The sequence below is a fragment of the Myotis myotis genome, unplaced genomic scaffold (genome assembly GCF_014108235.1).
Source record: "Myotis myotis isolate mMyoMyo1 unplaced genomic scaffold, mMyoMyo1.p scaffold_m19_p_14, whole genome shotgun sequence".
Lineage (NCBI taxonomy): Eukaryota > Metazoa > Chordata > Mammalia > Chiroptera > Vespertilionidae > Myotis > Myotis myotis.
In genome coordinates, this window is record NW_023416318.1 from 20,574,067 (window position 1) to 20,587,640 (window position 13,574).

A 13,574-nucleotide genomic window follows, 5' to 3' on the forward strand; every position below is an offset into this window, starting at 1 on the left:
CACATTTCTTCAGAGGCTTTACCAAAATGATACCTCTAAAATTCAACCTAAATAGCATGTTAACCTGGCTATCGCTTCTTTAACTTTTAATTCAGTAGCTTGATATAGCTTTTCTAAAACGACTTTTATTCAAAGCATTCAAGGTGTTATCCAAAGAAACAAACTTTGCTGTCGCTCTAAACTCAAAGCAAACTGTGTTGTGTAGATTTTGACCTAAGGGGCATTGAAACATGGATTACATACTAGTAAATATCTTTCTAGACGCGAAATGTTCTTCATAGGATCATCATAATTTCTGAAAGAAAATCTGTGCACAGTATCTATTGTGTAGGGGGGAAAGCTGCTGCTTGTTGTGGTTTATCATTAGATCATGGGTGATTTCAGTGTTGTCATGTTTTTGCTCTAGTTAACAAAAAGGAAAAAGGCTGAGGCAAAGTAGACACTAGTTAAGGTCTTTATAGCAAAGCAACTACGTAAAATTCTGGAACAAGTAGAATCAGCACCACCTGGGAATGAGTTAGAAATGCAAATTCTTTGGCTGCCCCAGACTTGCGGAATTAGAAACTGGGGTTGGGGCCCAAAATCTGCTGTAGCAAACCCTCCAGGTGACTCTCATGCACCCTGAAATGGGAAAACCACGGCTGTAAATAGCACAGAAACCAATCTGGCCAATTTGGCAAGCCCTCACGAGATTCATTCTGGGAATAGGTATTTTGTTTGATAAGTTTGGTTTCTCCCCCGTTCATCTGGCACCAAATCAAAACTATACAAGCAGTTCTCAATCTTGTCTGAGGAGCTTTTAAACATGTCTCCCTCCAGATGGGTCTTAGGCATCCAGGGCTTCTGGTGTGCACCAGGGCTGGTAAACTCTGTGCTATATTCAGGTATTCTTGTGGTTGAGACACGATTATCAACACCTGCCCTTCAATTCTTTGGGTTGTTTCCTGCAAGCCCTGTGAAGCAGAACTCAGCAGTGCCTGCCTGTCCAGATCGAAAGGTGTTTCCTGGGGGCCGGCTTGTAGGTACCTCTGCAGATCACAGCTACACACAGATATGGGACGCTGCCTCCTGGCACGCACCAGACTGAGATCCAGCTCCTCAGCTACACATCACACACCAGCTCTGCCACCCGTGCCGGATGCCCAGGGAGAAAATGTGAGTTACACCCTTAGCTTGGTGCACAGAGAAAATGTCAACAAATGCTAGCCGTCCTTATCTTCACCATCTGAAGCATATGAATCCCTTCTCATTCAAGCCCACAGAATACCTGCTTTGAAGGCCCATGTTGCTGGTTTTATCTTGAATTCTCCACCCCTGCTTCCCAGCTTTCCTGCAAAGTCCAGGAGAGACCACTCAGGTGGTCTAAGAAATGTTCTAAGCCAGTGGCTCTTAAAATGTGGTGGTGGTGGTGGTGGTGGGGGTGGGTGTCAGCAGCATGAATGTGACCTGGAAACATTTTAGGAATGCAAACTTCTATTAGCAGAAAAATTATAATTAATAAAGAGGGCAGGAGGAAACTTTTGGAGGTGATGGGTATGTTTATGGTGGTGATGGGTCCCCAGATAACTACTTATCTCCAAACTCATCAGGTTGTATATAATAAATATCTACAGCTTTTTGTATGTCATCAGACCTCCAAAAAGTGGAGATATATATATATATATATATATATGATTTTTTACAGAGAGGAAGGGAGAGGGATAGAGAGAAACATCAATGAGAGAGAAACATCGATCAGCTGCCTCCTGCACACCCCCTACTGGGGATGTGCCCGCAACCAAGGTACATGCCCTTGACTGGAATCGAACCCGGGACCTTTCAGTCCGCAGGCCGATGCTCTAACCACTGAGCCAAACCGGCTAGGGCCATAAAGTGGTTTTAAAAAGAAAGAAATGCCAGGTGTTGGGCTCCACACCAGAACTACTGTATCAGAACTCAGGAGGTGGGACCCAGCCGTCCCTGTGTGATTCCGGTGCCTGCTCACAGTGGAGAAGGCCGGCTATAAGCTCTTGCCTCTCCACTGTGAGAAATGCAGAACCGCAGGTCCCAACCCGGCCCAACGGAATGAGAATCCTCAGGTCATTGGGGTGCACATGAGAACCTGAAGAGTTTTGCTCTAGGCTCTCTCCCGTGATCCCTTTCCAATTAAAACACCAGAAATCTCAGCTTCTCAGCTCTCTACAGAAATGCCATCACAGGACAGTACTTTAACATCTGAAACAGGTGTATAGAAGACCTTCCTGTATCTGTGGGAAAAAATTTCTGCTGCCACACACCACCCCCTTGGTTAAAGATTCATCCTGTCAGTTTTCTTAGAGTTTAGAGCAAGCGTGTGTGCTTTTTAAAGAGAAGTTGAAAGTATGAAACTCATTATACCCAAGTTGCCAGGGCACTTAGATTTTTACTTCAATTCTAAGAAATATTCTTTGCCGAGATTCTCTCGCACAGCTCTCCCTTCTCTTCCTTAAAGCGATCTTTGTGTTTTAAGTACCGCTTTAACAATTCTTTTGTGGCTGTGTTTTTTATTGTAAGTAGCCTTGTGAGGGGATAAGGCAGTGGTTTTCAACCTTGGCTGCCCATTAGAATCACCTGGGAATCTTTTTAAAATCCTGATTCCTGGGTCTCATCCTCCGGAAATTCTGTTTCTTTGTTATGGGGTGGGGCCACAGCATTAGTAACAAAGAAACAGAATTTCTGGAGGTTGAAGCCCAGAAATCAGGATTTTAAAATGATTCCCAGGTGATTCTAATGTGCAGCCAAGGTTGAGAACCACTGGGATAAGGGGTTGATAAGTAAGTGTGTGTGATGCCTGCATCAAGCACAGGGGTTTCAAGTTGAAATTTCTCCTGCTCTCAGCACTCTCCTGGTTGCTCTCCCCCACAGCTGTAATTGATATGGCCTCAGATAACATATTTGTTATTTGTCATTATAACTAACATCGTGGGTTGCCCAATATATTATGAGTTAATGTTTGTAAAGTGCTTGAACAGTATAGCAACATAGTGCATACTCAAACTATTATTATTACCACACCATTATTATTGTCATTATTTAGATATACTTATGTGTCATTCCTACTGGACTGTAAGCTTCTGTGGGGTAAAGGCGGGCCCTGTTTATGTTGGATTCTCAAGTAAGCCTGGTCAATGTTGCACTCACAAGAGGTTCTTAGGGATAGCATTAATGAGAGTAACTTGGAGAGTGCTTTGGAAAGGAAAACATGACTTACTGACTTTATGGGAGCATCGAGTCTCAGCCAATCCTAACCAGAAAGAGAAGCTGTTGTGCTAACAAGAGTGGCACATCCCTTAGCCTCAGTCCCAGAGGCACCAGGGAAAAAAAAAAAAAAAGGGAAGTGAAGGAAGGATAAAATGTCACCAAAGTTGTTAGTGAAACTCAGTTCAGAAGAAACCGTGACCAAAACCAAAATGGAACCAACTGGAAATGTTAATGGTCCTTTTTAGTAAGTCACAAGAATTTGAAGAAAGGCTATTTTAATAAGTAGAACAATTTCATTTTCCATAGACCCTGGAAATGAAGATCTAGATGGCTTCTTTTACATAGTCTTGGTCAACTTCACACCTCTTGGGGGAGAAAGCAGTGTGGTTTCGCCTTCAATCACTTCTGTGGGGAAAAGGGATAGTCTTAAGTCTTTGTTTATAAGAGCAAAACACATTGGATGTCATATGTGGAGTCATCTGACATAGTATTCTGGAAAAAAAAATAGTTCAGGCAAGAGAAGAAACTTGAGCAGAGAATTAGGTTTGCCTGGTGTGTAGAAGCAAGTTCATGGCGAAACTGATGAAGACTGAGATTCAAGGCCCTCCCTTAGGCCCAGCCTCTTCCAGAGCCCAAGAGGGGCCCTCGCGAGTTGGTGCTTATAACTTGGCATCAGCAGTCCTGAATGGGCTTCCCAGAGTGCAGATATTTTCAGGCTTAAAAACAGGAGCTGCTGAGGAAATGCCTGTCTCTTTCTGTAGCTCTTGCTTTGCAGATTTACTTTTTTTTTTTTTTTTTTTTTTTTTACAGAGAGGAAGGAAAGGGATAGAGAGTTAGAAACATCGAAGAGAGAGAAACATCGATCAGCTGCCTCCTGCACACCCCCTACTGGGGATGGGCCCGCAACCAAGGTACATGCCCTTGACCGGAATCAAATCCGGGACCCTTCAGTCCGCAGGCCAACACTCTAACCGCTGAGCCAAACCAGTCAGGGCCTGCAGATTTACTTTTTACAATCATTTAGCTCTGCCTCGCCAGGTGAGGCAATGCAACAGCTGGGGGATCTGATGGTGAGGTCCCTGGAGAACTGCTAGGAGGGTGATAGATCCCCAAAGCTGAGTTCAAAGTGATGAGACGTATGTACCAGGATGTTTTATTTCGAGGATTACCATTGTCCTTCTAGGGTAGTGATTCTCAGCCATAGGTGAGAACCACTACCCTAGACCGCCCCCCTCAATGTCTGGAGACATTTTTGGTGTCATAAGTGGGTGGGGGTGGGGAGAGCTGCTACTGGTATCTAGTAGGCAACAGGTAGAGGCCAGGAATGTTACTAAATATCCTACAATATACCGGACAGCCCCCGACCCCCTACAAAGAACTATCTGGCCCCAAATGTCAGTAGTGCAGATGCTGAGAAATCCTGTTCTTGGGTGCTCAGGTCGTCAACATGAAATGATGAGCAAGCAGTAGGAGGTAACTTCTCAAAGGCAGTTTGCAGTTTGATCTCCCCCATAGACCATTGTACAGCACATACCTGGCTCTTTCTTCCTTAGGAAGGTCCACTCCCACCTCCCCACCCGTGAAAAGACAGTGGCTCTAACTAAAGCAATGGTGAGAACCTGATTCTAAGGCTGATGCTTGAGAAACAAGGAGCCCTCCTATAGTGGCAGAGACGGGGCTGGAAATGGCCTCAACATGATAGGAGAATGAAGGTACTGAAGTGACACTTTGTTGTACAAATCCTGGCCCAAAGGCCAGGCTCTGTAACACTGAAATCTACCACTTCCTTCAACAATAGGAATATCAATGCAATGTGGATGAAAATGTCCACACCTTGACAATGTGGATGCCTCTCCCAGGCTGCTGAGCCCTACTACTAGTTCAAGTCCCAGAGCTACCAATAGACTGCCCCAAATTCTGCCCTCTGACCTCTCAGCTCGTCCTTCACTGCCTCTTGGCCTTCCTTTTGGTCATCTCTGATTGTGAATCTGTCGAATTCCCCTGGTGGCTCACTTCCCCCAAAGACCCAAACCATTCTCTTCTGCATATACCCTTGCCTCCTGCTTTCCCGAGATTAGTAACAAAATGATCATAGCTGCTCTCAGTTATGCAGCAACCACAGCACTGGGCTGATGCGACAAATACGCTTCAGCTGCGAGGTGCCTATCAATAACTGTGTTCTGCAGATGACACCAGAGCTTAGAGAGGCCTTTAACTTCTTCCCAGTCACAATGCCGGCCTTGGGTCCCAGGGCTGCCCATCTCCAGTATGAACTCCTTGTGCTTCTCTCTTCCCTGAAAATCTGTCTCTATCTTCATCTCTGGTCTTGAAGGAAGAAAAGTTCTTGCAGCCCAGTTTTTCCCCTCCATCTTGATCTTGGTTTCCTCTGGTCTCCCACTGCACTTCCCTCCATTAGCTATTTTTTCCCTCTTTCATGTAGCCCAGCCTCCCCTCCTTCACTGCCTCCTTCCCCTACAAATGCATTCGGTCCTCCCTGCTTCACCAACACACTCCTGATCTGCCACTTTTGTTTCGCTATCAACTTGCCAAAAGGAAGATTGTCTCAAGTTGGCCATCTTCTGCCACCTCATACACTCCTGGCCTCTCCACTCACCTACTCCATGAGCAAAGCCTTGCTCCCTTCCTTAACTGTGTGTCCTGGAGTCCCCTCTGCTCCCTCATGGATGGCACCATGTCCACCTCCTACCCTTTTGTTTCTCAGTGCCCTGAATAGCCAGGGTGATGGTGATGACGTCACATTCAGAACTGAGCAAAAACCAGACAAACAGTACCCAGGGGCCAGGGAGATGGCTAAAGCAGGGCTCCCAGGGAAATTCCTTTGGGCTGGAGTTCTGTTCAGCAGAATGACAACACCCGATTGCCATTTTTAGAGCAGTGATTACCAAATGGAAATACCCTATTTCACCAGAGACTGCGAGTCAGTCACTAGCCTTACATCTAAATGTCATTCGCATCTTCCCTGTAACCGAGGCTCTGAGAAACAGAAACACATGACTACATGCGAGGGGATTCAATTCCTGTTTTCCCTTCCTGTTTGTCCTCTGTTAGAATAAAATAAAAAAAAAATACCTAAAAGAAACTTATTGGTATTGTTACCCTGATAGTATTTTACTATTACATATGTAAAGTTAAAGGAAGCAATAAATACTGTTTGAGCTGTTGGCATCAAATGCCATCAGATTTTAAAAGGCAAGTGAATAACATCTGATCACTAAATCTGTATTTGATGACAAGGATCCCTTCTCTGTGTCTCCAATGTAGGAATTTCAATAAGTTGGTATTAGTAAGCTTTTGTCTAGCATTCATCCATCTGTCTATCTGTTGGTTCATTCCTTAATTCTGTCAGAGAGGAAGTTGGTTTATTCAGAGGGGAAGTTTTATTTAATTCAGTGACTGATCTAGAACAAACAACAGTTTTATATCCCTTAAGGGGGAAATATAAAAGGGTTGAAGGCCAAAACCCTACCGTTAAAGACTTGAAAGTGGCAAAGTGTGGGGACATTTCACCCAAGGATGGTGCTGATAAGACTTTTCAAGACCAGATAATCTGTCATGGACCTACCAGTTAGATTAAACCTTAAGCCAATGAGAAATTTAACATTTTTTTCATGACTACTTCTTCCTAGAGAAAAATATTTCCTTTTGAAAAGTACTATATATTTCCCTTCCTGAATTAAATGCTCACTTTTCCTGTTTCATCCAATTTGCCTAGCTCCTTCTCAAGAGAGTAGATAGGGATAGATGATATGTTAGCTACTGAGACTGGCTTGAGTTAACACACTGGCGCCCCTGTAGTGTAATGGATGAGGACTGGGCTATTTTCCATGTTTACTTTCTGAGGCAGGGGGTCCCGCGAGGGTGAGGCCGACGGAGTCCTAACGAAGCATGCCCGACTCTGGAGATCAGGTTCAAGACGCAGATCTGAGTTTTATTGTTTAAGTACAGCGACATATATAACATTCCAGACCAATCAGAAGTTTACAACATCCTTAGGGCAACCAATGGTAGGAAAGTTAGGGTACTATGTAGGGGCTCTAGGGGGCTTACTCAGGCGGGCGCTGCCACTTCCCGGTGTGCCGAGGAAGCTTGTATAGGTGGAGTGCGCTCACGCCATTGCATCCGCCACTGCACTGAGATAAATCTCCTGAGCTCTTCCCACAACTTTCAACACTGGTGAAGTTGATGGTTTCTGTGTGTATAATTGGTTTGGATTGGAGAAGGAAATTTGGAGAAGCTTATGGCTGGTGATGGCCAATGTGATTGTAGAAAGGATGTGTTTCATATCCTTGTTTATAAAGTCCCTAGGGAAATGGTATATGATTTATCTATTTGTCCTCTCTACTCAAACCATTCCTCAATCCCCTACAAAACAAAAAACAAAAAACAACAACAAAAAAAAACCACAAAAAAAACCAAAACAAAACAAAACAAAAGACAATAGATTTTTTGCCCTTTCCCTACTACTTAAAAATCCTTCTTCCTCTTGGCCAGACCTGATTTTGCTCTTCTTTTCAGGCACAGGGATAGAGAGCTTAGTTAAGTTCTGTTTGTCAGGTGGTGAATTATTGTATAGATAATCAGTCAATTCGTCACCTTGAATATTCAGGAATGTCATTTATATAATGATTAACATGTGTTTTTTTTTTGGGGGGGGGATATAGGCTGCCCTTGCTCTTAGGTACATATTGTGGTTAGAACACAACCATTAGCAATGAGCCTTTATCTTTGTATCTTTATTGCCATTGGTCTACTTGTCTTCGTAACTAGAAAATGTATGATGTGGTGCTTCTGCCTTGGGACCATTAAGAGAGTGATTGAGGGGAGGAGGAGAAGGGAAGTGAATGACTAAACAAACCCAACTCTGACCACGTGCATGACTAAATGAACCCTACTCTGACCAAGCCAATGGCTTCAAGAGTGCTGAAACAAGGAGCATGCCATGGTGGTTCTCATTCCACAAATATTTACTCATTCAAACGAATCGAACCATTTATAAGCCACACATTGGGAAGATACAAGAGCTGACCTCGAGAGCTCACACTTAGGACTCCCCCAAACTGGGCCCAGCAATCATGCAGAAAAGACCTAAGACTCATTTACAGCCAGCAGCTGCACCCTCTTTTCACATGAAACAGTGGGTGGAGTTATTTTCTACACTTCTTAGGCCTCAATTTGCCTATATTAATAAACTATAAAGGGATAGAATCAAAATGACTTAGACAAAAGAGGGGGCTTATTGGAAGTCTCATATAACAGAAAGTTCAACAACTCAATCACAGGAAGGGCAGGGAAACCGGCGAATCCATTTCTCTCTCATCTCTTCTCCCATAATCTTTCTCTCGCTAACTCTCTGCAAGGAGGCTTTCTTCTCTCTCCCAGATTGGGGTCCTCCCCATGATGGAGGTGCCACAGCCACAGTTTCCCTTTCCATCCCACCCTCTCCTTCTCTATCTCTTTGGTGAGCTCAGCCCTCTACTGACCATCAAATGTTGGAGTTTCTTTCTTTCTTTTTTTTTTTTACTCATTCCACTATTTTATTCATCACCAAAAGAAAGAAAAATGACTTCATCTTGACACCCAAGGAAAAATGTCAAACTTCAAATAACTATATATTGCACTATAAAATTTTAAAAGACAGATTAAAACAACACTGAGTTATCTCTAGCCATATTATGAAGAGAAAAACTTGCATGTTAACTAAATTCAAGTGGAATGGCTTGAAACAATGGCTAAGTGAGATTACTTTTTTTTTTAAGGCTCTCTTCTAGGACCTCTTACTCCCTCCCTCAGAGATCTCATTCATGGCCGCAGCTTTAATCACCAACTCTGCTTAGAGGATTCATACATTTATTCTCCAACACAGACTTTCTCCAAACTGTAGGCCAAATGCCAACTGCAGCTCCTCTTGGGCATCTCAAAGACATCTGAAACTTGCCTCTTCTTTCTTGCTAATGGAATCCCCATGTTGGAAGTGGCAATGTACCCAGCTGAGAAGATTACATTTTCCAGCTTTCCTTGTAGCCAGGGATGGACAGAGATGTTTGCAGAGGTGATTAAGATGAGCTTCTAGGGAAAGTTCTTGACGAAAGGCTGACTCAGCTGGAAGTTTTGCCATTTTTTGCCCTCTGCCTCTCTTCTCCTTCTGCGTGGAATGTGGGTGTCATAATTGGTGTCGCAGTGGTCATCTTGAGACTATGAGGACAACTTGAAGAGGTTGGCTAGCACTAAAAATGGCAGAGAAATGGTGGAAGGAGTGTGGGAGAAAGATGCCTACTTTGTATCTAAGGACAACTTTTAGGTGAGAAATGACAAATTCCTATCATATTGAAGCTAGTCCTATTCCAGGCCCCTATAACTAGAACCAGACACAATTCCCAACACGGATAATGGCCTCTTCCGGTACCTCCATCCTCATCTGGCACCAGACCCCCCTCCACCTTCTCTAATCACACTGCCCTCTCTTCTGTACTCACCATGCTTCTCCTGCCTCTTATTTGTCTGACATGCCATTTCCAATGTCTGGATCTCAGCTCAGTCATCACTTCCTCAGGGAAGCTATTCTTTTTTTTAAAAAAAAAAATTTTATTGATTTTTCACAGAGAGGAAGGGAGAGGGATAGAGAGTTAGAAACATCGATGAGAGAGAAACATCGATCAGCTGCCTCCTGCACACTTTCTACTGGGATGTGCCCGCAACCAAGGTACATGCCCTTGACCAGACTCGAACCTGGGACCCTTGAGTCCACAGGCTGATGCTCTATTCACTGAGCCAAACCGGTTAGGGCTGGGGAAGCTATTCTTGACCTACTTCATCAGGTCAATTCCCCATCACAGGTTCTCAAAGCACCATTGGAATTTGTCTAGTGTCCCTCCTACCAGATTGTAAGCTCTGAGAAGGCAAGGACTGTGCCCTTTTCTTTTATTACCATTGTATCCTTTTTACCTACGCACAGATTTGTAATAGGTCCTCACTCCTAAAAAGAAAAATGTTGGCTAAGTGAATGAACCAGAAAGAAGTTACTCAGGCCTCTCTGGTCCACATTTTAAAAATCCTAGAAAAGCCCTAGCTGGTTTGGCTCAGTGGCTAGAGTGTCTGCCTGCAGACTGAAGGGTCCCGGGTTCGATTCCAGTCAAGGACCCATGCATGGGTTGCAGGCTCGATCCCCAGTAGAGGGTGTGCAGGAAGCAGCTGATCAATGATACTCTCTCATTATTGATGTTTCTAGCTCTCTCTTCCTCTCCCTTCTTCTCTGAAATCAATAAAAATATATATTTTAAAAATCTTAGGAAAGAATTGTGACTGGTTTAGCTTCCAGCTGTGGACATTTAAAAAAAAAATTTCCAAACCTGTAGAGAATTTTTATAAGTTTACTTGAGCCAAACTGACAATATATGCTGGGAAACAAGATCTCAAATTCAGTGTCTTTTATGAATTTGAAATTAAGGAGGGGACTTAAGATAGATTACCTAATTGCTTAAATCAAATGAAGATAGATTACATGAAGGTAAAAGAAAGGTGGGGGAGCAGGAGGGAGCAGGTTACAAAATAGTTAAGATGATTTATTCTTCTGAGGGTGGTTAAGTCTTAGGAGGGATCTGACAAGAAGCATTTCAAAGGTGTGCACAGAAACAATGGACAGGGCTTGCTTAGGTTAAAGATAACTCTTTTACTGAAGCTGTTATATGCCATGATCTGCCCTGGTAGGAATTTATAATCTGATCACCCTGTGAAGTTACTGCCCATAGAATCCCCCACCCCTTTTTTTCCATCCACACAATTTAGGGTCAAGTTTCCACCTCAGGATTGTGGCCAAGAGCAGGGCCTATAAGAACATGGCAACCCCCATTCGGATCACATGACTAAAGCAGGGAAAAGAACAATCCCAAAAGAAGGGAAAGGGGATAGATTCATGTAACAATGTCTACCCCTTTAAGGCCATCCTTGATATTTAGTGTGAGCTGGTTGTACCTGGAGGGGAAGGTGGATTCACAGTATAACTTGGCTCAGGTCCTGCATGCCCTGGGAGAGGACCTGGTCCCCAAACTTGTAATGACAATAAGAATGAAAAACCTTGTTTTATCTAATTTTATGACTTCCATGTAATTCAACAAACACTTAAAATATAAGCTCTTCCATCGGCCTGTGGACCGAAGGTTTCTGGGTTTGATTCCAGTCAAGGGCACATGCCTGCATTGCGGGCTCGATCCCCAGTAGGGGCCATGCAGGAGACAGCAGATCAATGATTCTCTCTCATCATTGATGTTTCTATTTCTCTCTCCCTCTCCCTTTCTCTCTGAAATCAATAAAAATATATTTAAAGAATGCTCTTCACTTAACTCAAAGCCCCTATATTTCTGGTCTCTGCTGACCACCTCTCTGACACACCATCCCTTTCATTTTGTCCTGCCTTCACGGAATTCCAGCCACCCTAACCTCCTATTTCTCAATGCCCAAGCTGAGCCCTGCCTCAGGGACTTTGCACTGCTATTCCCTCTGCCTGGAACTCTCTGCTTCTAGGCAAGTCTGGCTCCCGAGGAAGCTGAGCCAAACGGCTGCTGTGAACACTTCTGCAGCTTGTGCACTGCACAGACTGAGGGCTGCCCACCAAGCTGTGTGCTCTGAGGAAGAAGTGCATTTTCCTTCACCAAAGAGCATCCTATGGCAAACCCAAGGGTCCTTGGGGCTCTGGCCACAGGGGAGAGATCTTTATCTAATCTATACTCAAGCCATGTAAGGCCCATGGTTAGATGGCCTCCTATCTCAGCTGGAAATTTTTCTTCTCTGCTGGATGATGACCCTGTGGTTGAATTGACACTGGAGTTGAAAACCTTGAAACTGACTAAAGATGAAAGAGAGAGAAAGGTAGTTCTGGCTCTGCCTTGTGTCCCTGCTCTTTTGGTCTAGTCCAGTGGTCCGCAAACTCATTAGTAGTCAACAGAGCCAAATATCAGCAGTACAACGATTGAAATTTCTTTTGAGAGCCAAATTTTTTAAACTATATAGGTAGGTACATTGTTATTAACTTAATTAGGGTACTCCTAAGGCTTAGGAAGAGCCACACTCAAGGGGCCAAAGAGCCGCATGTGGCTCGCGAGCCGCAGTCTGCCGACCACTGGTCTAGTCACTTCTTCACATCATGTACTTCTTTGTCCCACAGTATGTGCTGAGCTCCTATCATGTGCTCAGGAGGAATTGATGGTGACCAGACTCTGCCCCTGGGTAAATCAGTCTAGGAGAGAAATACAAATCAAATAACCACACCAACAACATGTAACATTGAACTGTGATAAGCCCAGGAAGGAGAGGTCAGTGAAACTTGCAGAGCTCATGGTGGGAGGATTTGACCTAGGTGGGGAGTGGGGTGTTGGGAAGACTTCCTTGAGGACGTTACTCAAGCAGAGAATGGAAGGGTAATGATTGGGCAGCGGAAGAATGGGACCTGATCTAGAAGGTAGACTGGTCCAGAGAAGAATAGAGCCCTGGTTCCTTAGGCCTGGGCTCAGCTCAGAGTTCATGTCACTCTAGTGCTCAAGATGTTTCAAACACTGCTTTTTGGCTTTTAAGAATATGCTGTTATTCATCACTGAGGTAACATCTGCAGATCATTCTGGTAAGTCATCTTTCAGGGCCCAAGTAGCGTGAGAGTCAGTGGTGATTTGGAGCAGGCTCCTTTCTGCTTGCAAGAGCTGACTGCACATCTCTTCCCAGCTCCACATTTAGTGACACCGCATTGGCAACTTGAAATTGGTCATAGTGGGAGTATTTACACCAGAGAAAATTGGCAATCAAATCAGGGCTTCCCCTCCCCGCCTTCTTCCTTGGAGTGTCACACAGCCCACAACAGGAGGGGATAGCAGGGTCTAAATATGTTTCTCTGGTTTCCTTTGCACAGTGCTTTCGGCTGTGCTGAAACCATTTTAAACATTTACTAACATGTCAGTGAGCGTGAACCAACTCTCATTGCCTTAGAGAAGTTACCCAGTTTCCCACAGTGGTTCTCAACCTTCCTAATGCCGTGACCCTTTAATACAGTTCCTCATGTTGTGGTGACTCCCAACGATAAAATTATTTTCATTGTTACTTCATAACTGTAATTTTGCTACTGTTATGAATCGTAATGTAAATATCTGATAAGCAGGATGTACTTTCATTGTTTGCGACCCACAGGTTGAGAGCCACTGCCATGGAATCACAAGTTGTCTTGAAAAGGTGAGTGACATGGTGGCCTTTGGATCCTGCCTGAGTAGCTGGGAAAAGATGCTGCTGGTCTGCCTGAGATGGAGTGTGATTTCTGTTACTCATGAATGTTTCCTGGCAACTGACTTTCAAGAAGC